The sequence below is a fragment of the Typopeltis vanoorti genome, chromosome 19 (genome assembly GCF_054136105.1).
Source record: "Typopeltis vanoorti isolate ZY-2024b chromosome 19, IOZ_Tvanoo_1.0, whole genome shotgun sequence".
Classification (NCBI taxonomy): domain Eukaryota; kingdom Metazoa; phylum Arthropoda; class Arachnida; order Uropygi; family Thelyphonidae; genus Typopeltis; species Typopeltis vanoorti.
Genome location: NC_143567.1, coordinates 74,404,192 through 74,426,298, shown reverse-complemented (window position 1 = coordinate 74,426,298; position 22,107 = coordinate 74,404,192). Strand labels below are relative to the sequence as shown.

Genomic DNA, 22,107 nt, shown 5'->3' with positions numbered 1-22,107 from the left:
AACATCCCTGTGACTTCTTTGTGCCGCAATTCCCAGAATTTAAATTACTTAAGATAACTTGAACCCATTTCAAATGAATATTCAGGTAACGATATCGCAAAAAAACTTCAACCATTTGAAATCCATTTTATGGATTTGTTGCAACAACTGATAAAAATAACCGAAGATGTTTTTTTTTAAAAAAAAAAAAAAGCATCTAAACTGATAAGATTCCCTGCTCTTTATTTTTTTTTAATAGCACTGGAATATTTCTACACATCTGTAGCAGACGTCATCTCCCGAATAACGAAATTTCCCAACTTAAGCTCTGTGTCTACAGGTCTATTTCGGAAGGCAAGTCCGTAGGTCGATATGCAATCGCACGAAGCTGAGTGTTGTATAACAGAAACCATGTTTTTACAAGCTTCTGCGTAAGCTCGATTAGTATTTAAAAATTCATAAATGCCGTTTTCCGCATTCATATTTTATACGCTTATACCATATGCTTCATATAATATTCAATACTAACAGTGGCTGCCAAAGAAAACAAAGTGGGTACACTTTTAAAGAAAAACCTAATCTACATAAGACGACAGCAGCGCCTTTCTCATAACCTTACAATTTCACTAGAATTGTGAACATTGTATGTCGAGAAAGAAAATGTTTATTTTAATAACTTAACATTAGTCGGCATTGTCTGTATCACTGTCAGGCATTTGAAGTCAGAAAAGTATGTTCAGGTTTGGTGACGTAATAACTGCATCTTTGAGCCTAATAAAATTCTTTCAAGAACTAAAAAAACAGAACCGGAGAAATGGAAATTAATTTATTATTTAGGTGTTGTGTCACTACTAACCAGAATATATACCAGTCCATTTTTAGTCTTACAAAACTTGGAATGATTGAAGTCAGAACACATCATGAATAGAATATTGTTCCGAAGTTTATTTAGCTACTTATTGGCTATACTGTATTAAAAACTAGCTGAACGATTTTGCATTCATTAGCCCTTTATGCTTTTAAACATTATTTTAAACACTTTTTTTTTTTTTTTAGAATTAAGCTGGAAACAGTTAAGTAGTTTTAACACCTGCATGTCTGCGGTATCTGATAAACTTTTAGATGCTTATTTTCGGCCTATTTCATTATTTCCGTCCGTTCGGTTCCTCCTGGTCATTCAGTCTACACCTGCACTCATGTATAAACTTTTATAACGCGCCTGTCTTATCAGAAACCTCTCACTTATTGGCAGATGTTTCGTCTCTTAATTGCCATTGTATGCGATTTGTTATCAGAAAATGAGCACTTCATGTAGCGATAAAGCAAAATCGGTATGTAGAATCACTTTGCAAAGATTTATAAAACTTTTTTTTTCTTCTTTTCTTTTGCCGCCACACCGTATTAAAATACTGAATGATATTCCAACTGTTATTCCGCATTAATATTTATAACTGAATGTTATGGGCTGTGTTTCTGAAAAGGGGGAAGAGTGATTTGCAGTGTGCATATATATGTATTTCTAATCTCCTTCCCATCCAAGTAATTATTTTTACTAATGTCTTCTCCCTTTCTCCACACAAACACCAAAGAATTTCGAATGATTTTCTCCCATGTAGAAATAGTATAATAACAACATGTTTAATTTCTGCTTGAATGAAATTTCAATTTAAAATCCAGGTTGTGGTTGGTAATGATACTCGCTATCTTAATGATAGCAAGATCTACTTATTCTTATATTTATTCATTTAATCAGCGATATCTCTCCCTCTCTTTTTTACGAGATAACATTAACCATCAGCATTTCGATTGGAAGTAATAAGTCCTATGCTATTCAAGTTATTTTCTTTTCGTAATTTTAAAGTTAGGGATAGCATACTTATAAAGAATATCGTATTTGAAAGATTAGAAAAGTCGGTATGTATCATTGATTGCGGAGCAATACCTCATTAGCATTGTTAAGCATCCTTAATTCAGAATAATATTCAGAAAATAATGCGTCGATGACGAAAGTTATCATTTGATGGGTTGCAAATTATGAACTTACCATAATATAATAATAAACATAAACAAATATATCTGGTCTTATTGATTCATCTACCGTACTGTTCTCTTTCTTCACGACAAACGTAATTCTAAAACAACTGAATCTAATTCATAAATATGTTCATTTGGTTTTCCTGTACATGGTCATCTCCTTTGACATTAAATATCACAGTCGTGACGATAGTCTGCCACATTGCATTTATTTTTTAAATTCGTCAGAATCCTCAGCCCAATGTTATTGACAAGAAAGGCTATGTGATGCGTTCTTCTGTGATGTTTCTTTACTACGATTAGCATCTTCGTGGCGCAGTCGCGGAGAACGAAATATTTGCCCTTTCGTTGGAAAGAACTGGTTAGAATCCCGTTTACGATTTGCGAAGAACCTTTAGAAGGGCTTTTCAAAGGCAGGTTTGTCAGGCTCATACAGAGGCCGAGAATAGTTTATTCTCCCGGAAATTTCGATTTTTCATCCCGCAGAGAAGACTGAATGGAGAGCAACCACGATTAACAGTCATAATATGCTACTCTCCTAACCTCGGTTGCTTCGACGGTAATCCAAGCCAATGCCATTTGGTTTGGATTAGTGGACTCTACGATTTCTGGAAACCTTTTAGGTCCTCAGACCGTATCGCGATTCTGGACGAGCTAATCTCGTTAACTGCATTAACTTCTTTCAATGTATTCATTACTTTGTACATTCTCATTCATCTTTTCGAAAACTGAATCATGCTCTAAAGATCTGTTGCATTTCTTCCATGTGAAGATTTTGGTTTGTTCTTTTATTTTAGGACATCATGAGTGAAGAAAAAAAGAAAGACAAACAAACAACAAAAGAACCACTAGTATAAGTTGTATAGGTTTATCACCGTCATTTGCCCAATAAAGAAATAATAATAACGAAAAGCAGAACAATTGAAAGTCACAGTTGCCTGTGATAAGCTGCACTGCGTATGTCAGCGGTTCCTTTTTTTTTTTGATAGTATCACCTACTGATCTGTCATATCTTCGTACAATTCTAAAGCGGTTGGGAATGGCTTTATAGTTGCCACTGTAGTTTGATCAACCCATCAAATATTTACCAAGGTGAAAGATCTGAGTTCGAATCTCATCTAAGATGTGAGGAACCTTTAATAAAGGCTTTTCAGTTGAAAATGAGTTTGTGTCTCAATAGAGATAAAAAAAATTTCTTTTCGGAAACTTGTGTTTTTATTCCTACACAATTGGATTGTGAAAGTAACTTAAATTCAACTGTATGAATATCGAAAACGTGAATACTATAACATATTTAGGATTTAAAAATTGACAGTAACCTAAGTTGGAAACCATATGATAGAAAAATATGCAATAAGATTTATGCTACTAAAGTTTACTTGTTTAAAAAAATTCGTTAACTAACAATATTTAGAACGATATATTTCCCGTGAATACAAACTGTTATACAGTAGGCTGTTCTAAGCTAGGGGAGAACCTGTCACGCCATATTATATTAATACCTCTAATTTTGTTACGGTATTAATAAATGAATATGCATACTAACCAACGGTAAATATATACACACCACAATGAACTATAATTCACTCTATTAAATATCTTTACCACTTGGACAATTATATGTCTGTATAAGATCCTACTGTTCTTAAACTGTGATAATCAAGAAGCTTACTTAATTCTGTAGAAAGGCAGGCAGGAAATAAACAATCCCAAAAGCACAAAAAAGAAATAATACTTTAATATTATACTTATTCGGCCCCAAAATTCTGTAATAGCCTGTCCCTTTGAAACGTAGACAGTGTAAACAAATACACAACAGGGAGTACTTGAATTTTTCTAAGGATATTGATAGTTTGTTTAAAATAAATGCATAATAGAAATTAATTGATGCCATAATAGTGGAGTAGGTGATATGCTGGCTCTTATTATATGTATCTATTTTATTCTGTTTATTAATATTTGTTGCTCACCACTATGGTGTACTGCGCTATATGCGTAATGCTTACATATTTTGTAACCCATATGAGCTTATTATGCTCTTGGATTATACGTCTTATGTATAATTCCGAATTTTTTTTACGAAAATGTAAATTAAACTTTACAAGATGTATTCCCATAAAAACGAACACTTAGCTTACAAACCCATCAGATTCGGAAGGTCGTACCTAAATGGTCGGACCCACAGTGCCAAGTTTAGCAACGGCAAAATGTACTAACAGGCTCAACGATTTCTAGCAACATTTCAGGTCCTCATACCGTGAACGGCCAAAACAGCATGTTGTTCAAAAATAATGTAAAACTGTACGGCACATCGTCTGTAAGAGTTGTCTTGGTAAGCAGTTATTGTATCAGTTCATGAATGATAAAAATTTTCTTTCTAAGAACACACCAAATATTATAATTTTTAGTTATTTTCAGAAATTTCTCAACACTGAGGAGGGAGATAACAGTATATTATCACTGATACGAGTTCCTTGAGAGTTCGCTGGAGAAAGAGAGTGTGATTTCCTAACGAATGTTTCAAATTACTAATCTGGTCTGCTATCACATAGATCTCTAATTATGATTATTTTGTTAATATATTGTTACAATTCGTCCGGTCACAGATAATTTAGCTTTATCGTATTATATATATATAAAGTATATATATATATATATATATATATACTGTTGTTGTTGTTGTTTTTTTCTGAGCATCTGACGATCTCACTCATATCTCATTGCATTATTCTCTCATACTATTTTCGTTGAAAATAAAATAAAAGCATGAACAATGGAAACGAAGTGATTTATGATATTGTGTTTGCCTAACTTCAGAAAAATGTTATTTTAATGTTGATATGAAGTGATTTTTTTTCCCAAGCCAAAAGAGCAAGATATTTGCTGTATGAAGGTTGGAGGAGAGAAACTGACAGGAAAAATCCTATGATGCAACCTCAAAATCAAATCAAAACATTATTTTTCTACTGGAAAACTTTCACCTCGACTGAACTGTATTTACCATTTCAACTATGGTTAATTTTATATCCTCAGATCTGTTAATGTTAGCTAAAATGAATGCTTTCTTACAAGCAATACAACATTCGCTCTTTCTTCGGTAGCCTAGCGTATTTATTTATTTTCAGTCAGAACCATTAGAATACCTCTTTCAGAAATCGAGTGAAATTAGGCTTATTTCAGTAGATAAATTTAAAGATTTGAACTCAGGCTGCCTAGCGTATGTAAAAATAAAAACAAATATGTAGCTTGTATAGACCCCCCCCCCCTCCCCCTAATAAATCCACTGCTAGCGCTTACCAAAAATCTTTTTCTTGTGATTTCTTATTGGTAGGCGATGAGTAGGCTGCGAATGTAGGACACGAAACAATTAAAAAAATATATATTTTTTAAGATATGATATATACAACTACTTAGTTCAGGAAAATGAATATTAATATGTGATTTTCATAGGTTATTTGTTTCCTGAAAAACTATTTTCACATTTTGGTATATCGGTAGCCTATACCGGAGATGGGGATATAATGTTTGAAATACCCTACGCTGATGCAAAAAAAGTTCGGTATTTATCCTTAATAATAAGATAAGTAAAATAAATTATGGATATATAAATTATATCCAGCGATCCAACAGTGGATGGAAAGAGGTTGAAGAAGAACAAGAATATATGTAAAAAATGGCATGTTCGTGATTTAACTTTTCTTTGTTTATCTGGCATTTGTTCTTTGTTTTAATTTTTATGCTATGTGTGTGTTTCCCTCCAATTTCATTCCTCATTTGAATTGAGTGAAAATTTCTTGTGGAAAAATCCACTGTGAAGTTTCCCTGAATTTTTCATAAGCTTTGTGGAAGCAGATTTTTATATCTTCAAATGGAATTCTCTTTAGTTTTCCGATAGAGAATTTTTCTTCGATCAAAGATGGATTTGATGGTTGCGGAGTTGACAGGCATTTTTTGATGCAGCTGGCTTGCCATTTCTCTGCCTCATTCTCTTAGCTTGGGTGTGTTTTAGTTCTGCAGATATGTGTGTTCACGAGGTCTGTTTTTCTGTGGGGATCAAAAGCCCGTGTTTTTTGGGAGAAAAGAAAATCCTGTAAACAATAAAAAAAGTGCCAACTTTCGTCGATTTGCGTAATAAATAGAACATGCAGTAGGTTACTGCATGTTAACAAGGGATAGTTTAGAAGGCGGACATCAGGAATCTTTTGTTTCAATGAGTGGATCCACGTAACGTCTTTGCATCAGTAATCAAATTCGTTCAGATTTTGAACTTTGGTTCGACCTCCTTCGAGTTCATAAATTGCTTAGACTTCTGTAACCATGAAATACACAGCTAGTTGTAGTATTAGACTTAACTTGTAGAGCCATATTCTCTATCCTGATCATAGAGAGCCTCCATAACTCAGTCGGTATTGGCAATAACTTTTGATTCAGGTTCAAACCCGTCTAGGATTCGAAAAATCTTTTCAGCTGAAAGTGAATTAGTCGGTTTCATATGGTAATGGCAGGAATTTTCATCCAGCAAATACAGGCCTGAAGAACATACGCAATTAAATGACATAATACATTGGTCTCAAAACATTTGTTGCTACGACCGTAATTCTCCATAGTATCCTGTTTGTGAATAACTTCGAATAGAAAAGAACTTTGAGTATGAAATATTTGTAACAAAAATTAATCGATCGGCAGACTTAGGGTATAAATAAGTATGATGGATTGTCAAGTCATGAAGTAAAAATTCCATCTCCAGAATGAACATCGGATTTGCTGTGTTTGTTTCATCTTAAAAACTGATAATATTCAAGATTTGTCACTTTTTAGATTATTTTCAAATTTCAGCAGAAAGTATAATAAAATGAAGTTTTAAAAAAATGTAAGTATAAATATTCATTATAGAACTGAACAGCAACGGAAACAATACAAGAAATAATAATAATACTTTGAAATTCTAACGTCTTTTAGAATTGATATACATTATCTTAATACTGCGGTGAATACACAGTGTTTAATCTTGACAGTTTTAATCATAGTTAAGTAACAGTTTCATAACATCTTTATATGACGACGAAAGGATTAAATTTAAACATTACTGCTTTTCGTAGACTAATTATTACTATCGGCATGTTTATATGCAAAAGAGCATAAGTCAGTATATGCATACAACAGCACTGTTTACAAGTGATGTCAAATGTTGTCTTAAATACTAGAGGAATCCATTTAGAAGTAGTTATGTACACATATAAAATTAGTTATAGAAAGTAATTAATACTATTCATAGACATCGATCTCAAAAAGTTTGGAGAAAAATAAAAAGTTCGCCATAAAACATTAGGGGTGTGGGTGAATCTGTCGCCCTGAGAATTTAGGTTGCAAACTCGACTTGGAATCTCGGATCAATCCTGCAACCTTTTCTGTATTAAGGTATACCGCTTTAGTATATAAGAATCGTTTGAATCTTTTAGAATTAAGCTATTTGGTTGTATATTCAGTCCCTATAGTATAGATAATAGATAACTTTTCATAGCCAGAAATGACACTCCGATATTTTTATTGTTTCTCGATAAAGTATTTGGCATAATTGAAAATTCCATTTCTTAACCATTAATTTTTGTTACCAGGTCGAGGGAAAATATCTGCTCTATTTAGAAATATTTTCCATAATGAACGGAGATAGACGTATCCAAATTTCTCCAAAATCAAAGGTCGCTTTGGAACATCTTAAAAGAAACTGAAAAGTTTTGAATTTGTTTTAGAAGAAAAATTACCCTAAATGTCATAGGTGGAACAGAAAAGCGAACCCATGAACTGATTTGGGATATTGATGATACCTACATTCATCGGGCAAGTCACGGTTAATATATTTTTTGCGCTGGTTTTTACACGTTTTCAAGTTTTGCAGAAGTATTGTTTTAGATGAATTCTTCCTTTGTTTGAATACGTGAGAGCCCTGAATGTAAGTCATTGAAGAGTCTAGTTTCGCTTTTATTTAAATTATAAAGTGGGAAGACTTTCAGAAACTTCGTATGATGCTGATTACGTCGCATGTTTATGCACCTCACATTACTCCTCAAAACATTTGACAGAACATTGCATTGAAAAATGAATGCAAGCATTAAATTTCTGTCTCCAGATCGTTTGATGTCTTCTTTTTAAACAGTTATTGGCAATGTAATTACCTTACATTTTGATACTAATCTTGCTTTATCTCATCCATTCTTTTATTTGGAGTTGAAAGCTTCGATTAAACGCTTGCGAACAAAACGTTTATCATCCATCGCCAAATGTGTTAGTTTTCAGTAATTTGTGTTCGGGGGTTACTTTGGAAAAAAGACTCAACAAATAATATCTTCATTCATATAAATTTTGACAATGAATGGTCACCAACGTCGTAGCATTTTAGATTCTTAGTTATTTGCTCTGTTTAAATAAACATGAATAAATAAAAGCTTAACTGATTGTTTCTGAAGTGTGACGCTATGATAAATATAAATAACGCGGCAGTTTCTAGGAGACTTAACTAGTTTTATAATGCAATGACGTTTAAAACGAATTCAAAGAACGCTTACTAACTTAACATATTATTGCATATTCTGTATACTTGAAAAAGCAAAACTGGACAGTTTTTTAAGCCATAACATCCCAACAAAAAGTTATAAAGAAAAATATAATCCTTTTTTTTTTTTTTTTTTTTTGCTAAAGGAACATGCAGCTGCGCCTGCACGTGCATTACGTCATGCTTGAAATACATTGCCAAAGTTCACTGCTTTGCTTCAGAACTATTGTCTGGTTTTGTTTCTTGTATTCTACTGCACTGTAATTTGACAAGAAATCCAAAAACAATTTATTCAGTTTTTTTGGAATAAATTTGAATAATTCAATTAATAGTTTCTTTTACTGCCACGATTTAGTCATAATTTTAATTTACAAATGGCAGGTTAGGTTTCTTACAAATTTTTGTGCGTTTTTTTTAAGTTAAAAGAAACAAAATTCTCCAAAATTCCTCAGCTTAATAATGATATCAATTATTCAGAGCTTTTTGTAAAAAAATCTCCGCAAATCTTATTATCAGTAAACTACCAATATATGTACGAGTTAGCAAAAGTGGAGACACGTTAGTGGCATTTATATAGCTTGAGGTTGTATAATTTGTTCATAGACAGTGAAAAACTACGTGTGGCTGAAATTTTCTGTTAAAAGGGGAAAAAAATCGAAAATGGCATCTTAATTTCTTTGTATGATTTTTATTATTTTACATTCGCATACAAAAAGCTGTAAGTGCCACCATGACACAGCTTCCAGCTATTTACAATGTGATGGCAACACGGACAACACTTTTTTATTATTATTATTTTATTACTATAATCACTACAGAAACCATCCAGGCATGAACGGCCTCTCGGGATTTTCCTTTCATTCTCTAGAAAATTATCCAGATTGTCCGTACCGCTTCGCTGCGGGATATGCGTCAAAGTATGAGCTGGCCGAAAGAGTTAAAATAGTCTAAAATTTAGTTTTTATTTGCTTTCTTTTGCTTGAATATTCACAGTAATTTTTATTATCATTATTTTCTAAATGAATATTTAATGTCTTGGCAAGAAATATCTATGCATGTTTAGATTTATGGAATGGCAGATATTTTTCGTATTAGAAATAAATGAAGATATTCATTTGTTTCTAATATGAAATAAATAATCATTAAACAAAAAATTATATATTAAGAAAATATTAAATAATATATATTAAATAAACACAGTATATATTCTGCATTTATAGAATTTTTTTTCTGAAACACTCGACCAGCACAACTAGTAGCATCCCGCATATGGCTCACCATTGCCAGGCGATTTTATCACAGTATCTACATAGTTCCAAGCGTTCATGATAATTTCTCAGTATACACAACCCATGATAAATCTCCTTGACCACAGTTCCACATAGTTAAACTGCATGTATTGACTAGTTGTCGCTTCAGTTTGCCATACTTTTTTTTTTTTTCTATTACCGCGGTCTATAATGGGCTGAACGACTCTTTACACAGCAGTATATCAAGTATAATTTCTCCAGCCTTTCGGAATATGTCTTTCTTAGCTATCTGGAAGTCCTCCGACTATTTTTTGTTTGTTTGTTTGCTCGGTGACCACTATTCATTTAATAACCAAACTATTATTTCATCAATATTTTGGTAGCTAGATTTAACGTTTGGTATCAAAGAGACTATCTATTAGTCGCGAACGAATATCTAATATGACTTAAAATTGTCTACTATTTATTCACATCACGATACTTAGCGGAAGGTTTGAACGTAGATAGATCGTTGTATTTCAAACCGTAAAAAAAATAATAACGAAATCTTCTAAATATGTTAATTTCTCAGCGTGACGAATTATCACTGGCATAAAAAATTGCCAACCTTCCATCGGAAGAGGATTGTCAGCTATTTGAAAATAGAAAGAAGTAGCAGGTACAGTAAATTACCAACCAGTATGGACATCGCTTTCAGGATTTAGTGCTTCGTTCTGTTGTCTTTTAAGAGAAGTTGCCGCCGTCGGTTTCTACGGAACAACTGCCTACCTACCGACGCTTCAGCCGCGTCTCGCGGTTAAGTTTGCGCCTCTCTTTTATCAGTACGAGAAATTCTTCAGCGTAATCAGTCCTGCCGACTCATCTTATTCTGTGGTTCGGAATGAACGTATTTATGAGACAAACTGAAATCTTAACTGTGATTGTATTTTGCTAGCTTTTACTTCGGAAGTGTATTCGTAACCAGGAATGGTCTTAATTAGAAAGTTATTTAGAACAAATACTCTAAGAGTTAGGTTCCATACTTCATAAAGATTCACCAATCAGAGAAACAGACATTTAAAAGAAATCTGATAAGTAACATTTATTAACAGGATTTCGATAAAATATGATTATTTTTTCCAGATCGAATTTTTCGAAACATTTATCTTAGCAAAGTAGTTCTAATAGATATCCAACGCTCTTGTTGGATTGCTTTACTTACTAAAGATGAAATACATCAATTCAGTATTGTTTGGTTTGAAGTTCCAGATAGCTAAAATGATTACACGCGAACAGACATTCACCAAAAAACCTGATATGAAACTCAGTTATTATCCAATGCATAGGAGCATCACAAAGTTACATCACACCGTGAGAATTGCGGTTTCACAATTCAAACATGCATAAGTTAAGATACAACTATGATACATATACAGGACGCTATTTACATTGTTCAAGGCCTTGCACCATGGCAACGTGGTGGAGCTCGACAAACACACCTCATTTTCTTGACTTAGATCGCTACTTATAGGAAAGTTTCAAATATGCACGGCAACACTTACGTCATTTCTGTTCCTTTCTGTTTTCCTATGGCGGACGTCCGGCATTGCGTATTTTAGTTTTTCCCAAAATAGTTTCTCTCCCCAACGAAGGAAAGTACTGTTCTTCAACCACAATCGGATATCGGGGTCTAGGTCTCGCTGAGATAGCCGGCCAAGGGCGATTACAACCAGTTTATGTTTACACGAATTGAGCACTTCGTGGTGTGCTGATTTGAATTCGTAGCGACACCACTCGCTCTTGAGAAAGTTTTCCGAAAGTATTAAAATAGTTCTACGGCTACTTTCCATTGCCTCCGTAATGGCATCGGACATGTAGCCGCCCACTGGCAGATCTCTATAGTGAAGGCACAGTCTGAAAGGAGGGGTTCCGCACTCTAGTTCGGGAGCCAGGATCTGAGTGACGAACGCTTCGTCCTTCTTGCTGTATGATACGAACGCGTCGAACAATTTATCTTCCTCGCCACGGGCAGCCGAACGATGGAAAATGCGGACACCGTACTTGGTGTAGAACCACACACTCATCTCATGGCGGTAGACAAAAACTAAAATAATAAGGAACAAGATTAACAGCAATAAAGAAGATACGATGATCAGCACAGGCATTAAGTCCTTAACACTGAACCTTTGGACGAAGGTGGTTGCCGAATAGTTGGTGCAAGAAGTCATGTTGAAATCCAGTAAAGGAAAGCTCATGCTACTGTTATAGAAGCACTCGATGTCGTAAATGTCACGCACGTAATCGCCTCTCACGTGAAGAAACTCGCTGAAATTTTCGACGAACTGACACTGACATGCCCACAAGTTATGAGCCAGTCTCATCTCCTGAAGCTGTGGATTCACACTGAGTTGCCATACCTGGAACTGCACCAAAAAGTTATGGTCTAGAAAGAGCACTTCCAGAGCTTTTAGTGGAATAAATGTGATGTTGGTAATAGTAGTGATGTGATTGTACGATAAATAAAGTTCCCGAAGTAGAAACAAGCGTTCGAATTCGTATCCGTGCAATATTGTGAGCTTGTTTTGTTGAAGGTTTAATACTTGAAGGTCGCGAAGTCCGTTAAACGTCCTATTATTAATCGTATGCACGTTGCTGCTGTTTAAATATAAGATCTTCATGTTCTTGCGCCCGATGAACGTATGGCTAGAAAGAGTGGGGATGTCACTGCCATCCAGATAAAGTTCGGTCACATCCATCGGAATCTTTCGGGGAACTACCGTATGACCTTGACCACTGCAGTCTACGATGTTTGTATTCCAGCTCTGATCATAGTAACATGTACAGTTCTCTGGACACACCATCTCGCAATCACATGCATCAAACTCACAACAGTGGCATAATGCGAAACAGTGGCTTTTATATCTACACAGGAACTGTGACGAGTGCGCCTTGATAAGGGGAACAGCAGCTTTGCGACGTGTGAAAGTTAAAGTACACACTATATCCTCCACATCTACCATTCGCGGGTATTGACGTGATTCGTCGAGCGATCCTATCCTTTGTAACCATTCCATGTTACAGTCACATAAATAAGGGTTCTCTGACACAGAGAATTCTGGTAGAGGCTTTCTGTTTGGCACTTCGGTTAGTCGGAAAGCATTGATTTCTAAAGACTCTAAATGATTATTGGTTAGATCTACTCTAGTTAGATTAGGTTTGCCTAGAAAAGTAAATGACTGTATAGACTTCATTCGATTGTTGTTTAAAAACACGATTTCAATTCCATTTGGAAGAGAAGCTGCTTCAACTTCAACTATTTTATTGTAAGAGGCGTCTAATGTTCGTAATTTTAACACGGCTTCCAGCTCATAGTAGTTGCCTATAGTCTCTATAAGGTTGTCATGGACATCTAGCCACTGCAGACCTATAGGGATGAGAGCATAGTCAAACCAAGAGATCTTGTTCGCCGAAATATTTAACATAAGCAAATCATGAAGATTACTGAACAGGCCATTTATATCGCTAATGAAGTTGGAATCTAATCTAAGTGCGTGAAGTTCTGGAACGTCATCGAAAGTTCCTTGTTCAATGGCTTGAATTCTATTCTTTGCAAGACTCAGTATTCGGACTGAAGGAAGATCTTGAAACACGCCTTTGGACAGATTGCCTATACGATTACTGACCAGGCGTAAACTATAAAGATGCCGTAGCCCTTGATACGATGCATTTTGGATGTTCGAAATGCGATTTCCGCTTATGTCTAAACTGCGAAGAAATTTAAGGGCTTGAATGGCACCCGGAACCTTCGTAAGCCTGTTCACATTGAGATTTAGCTCTTGAAGGCTGCTACTGTTTCGAAAAGCATCTGGATGAACTGCCTCGATTTCATTATTATCCAAAGAAAGAGACGCCAGAACGTATAAACCGTTGAAAGTAAGACCTTCCACATGAGTGATTTTATTGAAGCTGAGCACTAAGGTGTGCAAATTGTAAAGGGAAGAAAATGCATTTTCCGCTATACTGACGATGCTGTTGTGGTGAAGATGCAAGATCTGAAGGCTGTACTGCGAACGAAAAGAAGAAGGATCAATGTGAGTTAATTTGTTGTAGCTGAGGTCCATGATTACAAGGCGAATCATGTCCGCAAAAGTGTCAGGTCCCAACCATTGACTTGTGATTGCGTTATGACTGAGATCTAATATTAGCATTTGCTGAAGTCCACTAAATAGTCCTGGTGGAAGAACCGATATGGAATTATTCTGAAGATAAAGCTCTGTTAGTTGTTCTACAGGCTTCAAAAACTGCGGGGGGAGAGCCACCAGCTGATTACTCGACAGGTCTAACAATTGCAGCTTGCTTAACCCGGCCAAAGCCGTCTCCTCCGCGCGTGAAATCCGGTTATGGTGTAGACTAAGTACACGCAGGTGACGTAGTTCCGAAAAGCCTCTCTCTCCTAGGACCTTGAGGCGATTATAAGCCAAGTCTAAATGCTGAACGTGAACAGGACAAGACACACGTTCTCCACCTGAGAAACCTAAGTTAATAACTTCGCTGAAATCATTTCTAGTGAGATTAAGGAACTCGAGGTTTTGGAGAGAACACAGAAGGGAAGGAGCTAAGGAAGCCATGTTATTTTGACTTAAATCTATCCTTTCTAACAACTGTAGCTTGGAAACACTACCAGGCACGATTTTTAGGGAAAATTCACCCCATTCATAGTTAAATGTCCTAATGGTTAAATTTCTAAGTTCTACTAGTCCATTAAAGGCCAACAGGGGCATTTCCTGGAACTTACAATATTCAATGCGGAGTGCCCTCAATTCTCGCAAATGCTGAAAGGAATTGTTGACAAGAGCGCTCTCAAACAGCACGTTCTCACAACTAACTGTCAGACTCACCGTATGATCCGTTTGAATAAGGCTGAAGTTGGTGCTGTCGAAGGCGCCGTTGATTGTACGCACATTGCACGTAAGGGATACTCCTGACTCCACAAGATCCACTGGAGACCACTGGCAGTCTTCTGGAGCGACGTAATGGATGGCAGAGATGGAAGGAAGGAACACACATAGGCACCAAAGTAACTGGTATATCGGTTGCCACATTATGTTAGGTGAAACGTCGACTGAATGGTAATCCACTGCTTACAGGCATCCTACACACTATAGACAATGGCCAATTAAACATCCAAAGCTGTTGGAAGAGAGAATGGTAGCCACCACCACCATTGTGAGAAACACTGTTGATAGTGGAATATTCATCACCAAGTAATCCATACGGGAACACGTGGCGACGCCGCCATGGTTTTTAGTTTCGACTGGCTGTTTATACTATCACCGCCAGCCAGCCACTTGAACTGCTGCCATACGAAGGTAAACACGGAGCACAAACATCATGACTGTTAACTCCCGAACGTCTGTGCCCAACTCCCGTGAGAAACACCGACTGAGACGACAGTGAACGGAGCTGCTTCTGCATTGCTTGGAAGCCCCGCGCGCACTGACGACCTGATCGGCGGTGTGACTTGCTCTCAGTTCTAGCGAAGACTGTTCCGGTCAGTGGAAGGGGGAAGAGAAGGTGGAACTGCCGCACTTGTCTGCAGAGGGGTGGCTGCACAGGGATGGGCTATCCTTGCCTCTTGTCGGTCTTGGCCTCTGACAAGGGAGATAAATCCTGGCGGAGATGCGTGCTGACGACCTGCGCGCTCGGCTCCACCCACAGCGGCACACACAAGTTGCGTTCTAAGCTGTGCGTGCTATTCGTCTGCTTGCTTAGACCCACTCCCAGCTGAACGCCCTGGGTTCTGTCTGGAATAAGAAAAAAAAAAAGTGTTATTTAAAACGTACAGTGAATGCACCTTAAGAAATAACATAAGTGTTTGCGTTGGTTTCATAAACCATTGCATTCTCTTGTAAAGAAAGCTAAATATTTTATTACAAATGTCGCTTCCCGAGTTTCAAATACTTTGCGTGTAGAATCTTTAGAAACTAAGTTTGCAGCGTCGATGTTTTTTTTAACTTTTTTTTTTCCTGAACTAAAATTCCATGGAATTTTTTGTAGCATTTTGCTCTAATTATCTGTGCACACTAACATTATGATTAAAGCACTTTTTAAACACGAGTTTCTTTTTTTTTATCCAAGCTGCAAGCTCATAATTGCATGGAATAAATAACGAAGTACAAGCGGAAAAAATTAATAAAAAAAATTAAAATTTAAAAAAAAATACCAAAATTTGCACTTTCCAACTTCACAAACAGTATTTGACTGTTGGATTTTGTTAGCTATACTCTAGTGAAATTCGCCTGCCACACTCAGATAGCCACACTAAATGCATTGCAAATGAGCTGATTTCAGTTTATTGCTTGATTATACGAATGTTTTGTGTTATCTTCCACAGTGTTACGTCGAACTAAAGGATAAACACATTTGGCTTCTGTATAGACGCGGTTCTAAAAGCAAATGGGAAACAAAAGTTATTCCGGGGCACGTAGGCCTAATTTCCTGCAAGACTTTATACTCTGCAAAAACAGTAAACTTGAACAAAAAGAGTACAGAGGCATTTTACGAAAATAGATCCAATAATAAATCTTATTTTGTAGTTTCCTTTGGATGGAAAAATGTTTGAGGTTGCTGTTTAAAAAATAAATAATTAAAATAAAACAAAACAGAAAATATTTCTGAAACTTCATAGTTCGCAACTTTGTGATCAGAATACCTGGAGATATTATGGACCTTAAATCATTCGTGCGTGTGTTTATACCAGTGTAGCTGATATAATTTCTGGGGAATTGGCCGGGACTTGTTTCTATGCCTTTCTGTCTTTATTTCCGGGGATTAGAATCTTCCCTTCAAGAAATTAAAACTGTTACTAATCGTGAAAAACTCCTAATATTTTACATATCTGTCTTGCCCTAACATTTGTCTGCTCCTCCTCCTTTTAATATTTGTTAGTCTTCAGCAATTCTTCACTCATGTACATTATTTTAATCTACATTATTTCAATCACAAAAGTGTCCTATCCTAGAACATTTCAGTCTTTCTGTTCGGGAAGTTGGAAGCAAAACAAAAACGGCAGTGCTTGAAACTTCAGTAATTTCTGTCAAGTGCTCAGGTATATTCGGAGTTACTTTATGATTTAACTAAATTTGAAAACAGCGCGCTGTCGTCAGCTTTTTTGTTAATGAGGATTGTAACAATCGCAATGCTAATTCAAATAAGTTCATGACATTTTTATTCAGATTTTTAGTATTATAAATGTAATATAAATCCGATGTCTCAATAGTGCTGTTTCTCATCGTCTTGAAATTATCTTCAGCGAAATTTTTTATTATTATTTATTTATTTTATTTTTTTTTTGAAATTTGATATCTCATGCATTGTTAACTTTGGATCAGGGTAATTATACGTAGATGCTTCTATCGCAAGACATTAACGAAAATTCACTACTCTAAATTATTTTATTTTTATACGTTCTTATTTATTACTGTAATACAAGCGTTGGGAGTGGGGGGGGGGGGGGAGATTCTGCGAGAAAAGCCCAGGAGGCGATAATTAAATTTCCATGGTCAGGTGATCAAATATCTTTACAGACTTTTGGCGTTCTGGATGTTGTTAAACTTCACTAAGCTCTCGAATTTCATTACGGAGAAATCCTTTTGATTAAATGAGTTCACTTCAACTGAACGTCTAAGTGAATTATTGGAGAAATGTTTTCTATTTTTAGAAAACCTTTTCCAGTAAGAGTTATTAAAAAAAAAAAAAACGAAGCCAATACATCTGCGTTTGTAGAGAAAAACAATAAGCAATTCAAAATAATGTTTGGAAACGATGATAATGAGAAAAAAAATTCAATCCTTCTACACGTGCTTTCAAACATTTTAAAAAATGCAGGAGTGTTAGATTTGTGTCAGCTTGCTACGTATTTAATGTGCTAATTAAGTTAATAACACTTCTTGAATGCTGAAAAGTTCACTACCATGCGAGTAATATCTTGATAGAATTTCATTCTGTCACTCACTTTTATCAAATCAGGTTGAATCGCTGGAATTCATGTTGCAGAAATATGATTACAAGCAGCTGTCTCATTAAAAATAGCAGTTTCATAAATTGTTTAGTAAGTTTAATTTTTATAAAAGTCGATCAAAATCCAACAGTGACTGTATTGTGTAACAGTCGCTGTTGGATTTTAATATACGTTTTAAAATCCTATTTTTTATGCTTAATAATAAATACATTTATCGAATGCCTCCACTATTCCCATTAGATACTGATTGTTCACTATTTTAATAACTTTCGAACAGTAGCTTTTTCCCCACCATTGTGTAGCAATTTGAACCCTTCCCTCCTCTTACAAAAGCAGTTTGAAGTATTATAGAACGATTAATTTTTCAATATCTGAAACTCATGTTGATGGCAAGATGAATAGTACACTGGTTGCTACTGAAATGTTCTAGGACAGTTTTGTGATCCTTAAGCAAGTTTATGATTTTCTTATATATGTCATAAATAAAAGGAATGCAAAAAAATGACATATCACATTTCATGTTTACGGGTTATAGTTTAAGGTTATGGGTTATATTTGAAAAAAAAAAAATGAGCAATCAGTAGTTTTCGTGAAATTTATGAAATAACCTTCAGATAGATAAATATATGTATTTGGACAAAAAAGTAGTAACCAATAGGAATTTTGGGGTGAAAGCGAACACATTTTTATCTTCAATGCTTCATGATCATTAATAACGAGTAGTTCATTTAATGTGATTGATATTTGTGCTGTCAAGTCCTTTGCTGGAGAAATACTATTTGATGTATGTATTGTTAAGCGAATCGGTTATATTACGATGGCGGTGCAGAAACAAATATCTGATGGTTATTTATCTGAGCCATCTAATATATAATTTTTATATATCAGATAAACCATTACAAATTAAAATCGGACACGTTTGAGACGCTGTATGCATATTTTATTATAATGACTATATTCATTCGCCATTTTGCCTATGCAGTAGCGTAACAATTTTTTTTTTTTATAGAAGTGATTGTTTTCATTATTTTTCTTAACTTGATATTTGCATACAAGTGATGTTATCGCGTACGGATGATGAGATAAATTTTGTACATATTTTTTGACATATTAATGTTCCTTTCGTGGTGGTCTTTCTAATGCGACCGATCTCTGTTGTTACAGAGTTCACGATCACAGTACTTGGCTGCAGCTCTCCTGTGTACTATTTTATACATTTCTCTTTTATATAACGCTTAGTTAATAATTTGTGTCGCGTTGACCTGCATCCCTACTGTCTCTATTTGTTATGGTGTCACTGTGGCGTTCCCTAGATTTTTCTCTCTTCATTGCTTCTTGAGGAAAATATGCTAGTTTTCAATAATCCTGTTGCATTCTACCATATTTCGATTTTCAAATGATTGAAAATCTTATGCGTTCGGGAGTGTGTGTGTGTGGGGGGGGGGTCTTGCTTTCAGCTTTTCCGAAATGTACGATGAGAAACGTAACTATGTGCACTCTGTTAGTTATTACTAATAGGCAGCCAGTTATGGTTTTTAAATTTCTAATTTCAATATAAAAATCAGTTTATTGTCAGATTGAAAACTTAGCATAAATTCAAAAGATATATATATATATATATATATATATATATATATATAATATTATACAGATACAAAATAAGTGGAAAAAGAAGAATCGGAAGACCAAGAAAGAGATGGCATGAGACCAGAACAGGCCACATGGCCTATATTCCATGGTAGGAAGAAGAAGATATTTCGGTGATTGCTGTAAATCCTACGATTTACGAAACTTGTCGGGAACTATTATTTCAGTATTTTGTATAACTGAATAATAAAAAATGTGGTGTAATCACCGAAATATACCTTTTGAACCAATTAGCCACAGAAGTCTACGCCTGCAATTAGCATAAATTGCTTTCAAAAGCAGTTTATTTTATTAATTGTTATAATGAATTTATCATAATAAGAACACATGACGAATGAATAGCTTATGGGTGATTCAGGTTATGCTTTAGAAACCTGACGGTTTCCATCTAAAGCTAATTTTCTACTATAAATAGTTCTGCCAGTTACTGAAATATGCGCTTTCTCAATTTACTCAGAAGTATACATGTAAGAAATTTAAATCCATACATCTTGCAAATAATACTTTGACTGGTGAAGGTATTAAAACACATGTAGTTTATTAAAAATGATCGAAGGATATTAAAATAAAAAAAGATATTATGAATGGCATGACCAATATCTATGTAAGAGGTCTAATCGTTGTTATTCGCTGTTTTGATTTATATTTTTTATTAGGGGGACTCCCACCCACGAAATACTTCTATAAACCTATAGTACATTCGTGCTGTGAAGGAGGGGGTCTAAGGATTTTTTCCCATTTCTCTATATATTTCTATTTTTTCATTTATTTTTACATAGTCCGGAACGCTGCTCTAGAGACCAAATATGGAACTTTTTCAAGCCACTTCAGGCCTCCAATAAGCAGGAGCGGTTGTCACCCACCACTCCCGCTTATTGGAGACGATCACAGATATCCATGCTCGAGGCAGGATTCGGACCTGCAGCCTGTTGCATGGAGAGCGGATGCGTTAACTACTCGGCCGACCAGGCTGGCCAAAAAAAAAAAAAATTAATCCGAAAGTGTTGTTAAGGAAAGCTCTTCCTCTACACAGTTGATTTCAAAATTGAATTCAGTCTACTCTGAAAAGAATTTTCTCAATTATCTTTTGCATTAATGTTTAGTTAACATATTTTATAATTTAAATAAACTGAGAGTCTCAATAACATGGATATCTTAGTAGCTGATATTAAAACATTTATATATTGCATACGTTTTTCTTAAAATCTAATTTTTTGTGCCCTTAATTTCAAACATACTCCTCATGATTGCAAACATGGATGTTGGGTTTTGGTTTTGCTTCTGCAGTTCCATAATCACTATTATGGCTGAACATTCATTTCTCATATACTGTTTAGGGTACTAATCTCTTGAAAATTTTATTAAAATTTCAATGCATAGTATTGCTTGCGTTTTTTAGTTATCTTTGCTGATTTTTCTTTACATTTTCATCAGAGTTTGAATAACTAAGAAAAATTTAAAACTGTAAGGTGATAATTTTTCTGTAAGAGGAATTAAAGTCCCTCTCCCCCACAAAAAAAAAAGAAATAAATAATATCAGTCGGCGACACTATATCCACGTCGTTATATAACAAAATCGTATGATTCCTTAACTGTTTATTTAAGTAATCTTTAAATGTCTTAATAAAAGTAACTGATTGACAAAGAATAATACCATCTGAAGTCTGTCTCTTTATGTGTATATGGAAGAGAGGTGAAGAATACAAACAACTGGATTCTGCAAGTGTTAACTCGGTTACGTTATAGTTTTTTCAAGAGATTGCTATTTCAAATTGTAATGAGTCGCTAGCAAAGAGAGCTTTACAATATGAAAGGATCTGATATGATTTGAGATTGTTTCCTAATATCCTCCTGAAGAAATTATTTATTTTTAAACATTAGCAGATGTTACTTACAAAAACCACCCTTGATTTAGAGTCACATTATTGTAAAACCAAATAATACCCAAAGGACATGACTTCATTTTAAATAAAATTTCTCTGGATCTGCACAAAGGCTAACATTATTAATTTTGCAAAGGTTGCGGACCCCATGAACAACTGTATGAATGGAGTAGATGTGGTCGATATTTATGTATTGGCTTTCATGACAGGAAGAAATAAATGTGTCGAAACTCCATACAGTACAACTACTCATGCACATTAAAGGAAAATTGACTTAGCACGGCTTATTAAATAACATTTAGAACGATTTGAAATTTTTTTTATGTTATTATTTTCTTCAATATAGGCTTAGACTTTTATCCAATACCTTTAAAGTGAAATATTGCTTTATAACATGCTTTTGCTTCGAGTTATACAAAGACAACTACAATAAGTCAGTGAATATTGTGAGTTTTTAACTACAAATATTGGAAGGAGCCCATTTCTTCCGATGCTTCTTATAAGAGTAATCGTGATCCTGATCCTTATATAGCATTGCTGTCCGCCAAGAGTGAATATATCAATCCACTATCCGTGGTTGACTGATATTGTATGGAAAACACATAATATCAGGCGAAATTAATGAAAAATTACGATTCATGCAATGCATAAAGACATACAGGTTTCAAGAGGAATATATGTGTGTCTCTTTTCCTGACTCAGCTAAGAAATTCTTTTGATGTTCTGCTATTGGAGACATTTAACTTTTAAACATTTAGCATTTTT

The 22,107-nt window shown here is 35.0% G+C and overlaps 1 protein-coding gene and 1 pseudogene across 1 annotated transcript in view; one reads left to right on the top strand and one right to left on the bottom strand.

Annotated features, from left to right (window-relative positions):
- Su(var)3-3 (lysine-specific histone demethylase Su(var)3-3) overlaps positions 1-22,107 on the top strand; it is a 648,388-nt gene that overhangs the window by 465,706 nt on the left and 160,575 nt on the right. The gene's annotated exons all lie outside the window — the stretch shown is intronic.
- LOC150096250 (toll-like receptor Tollo pseudogene) lies at positions 11,264-15,083 on the bottom strand (annotated as a pseudogene).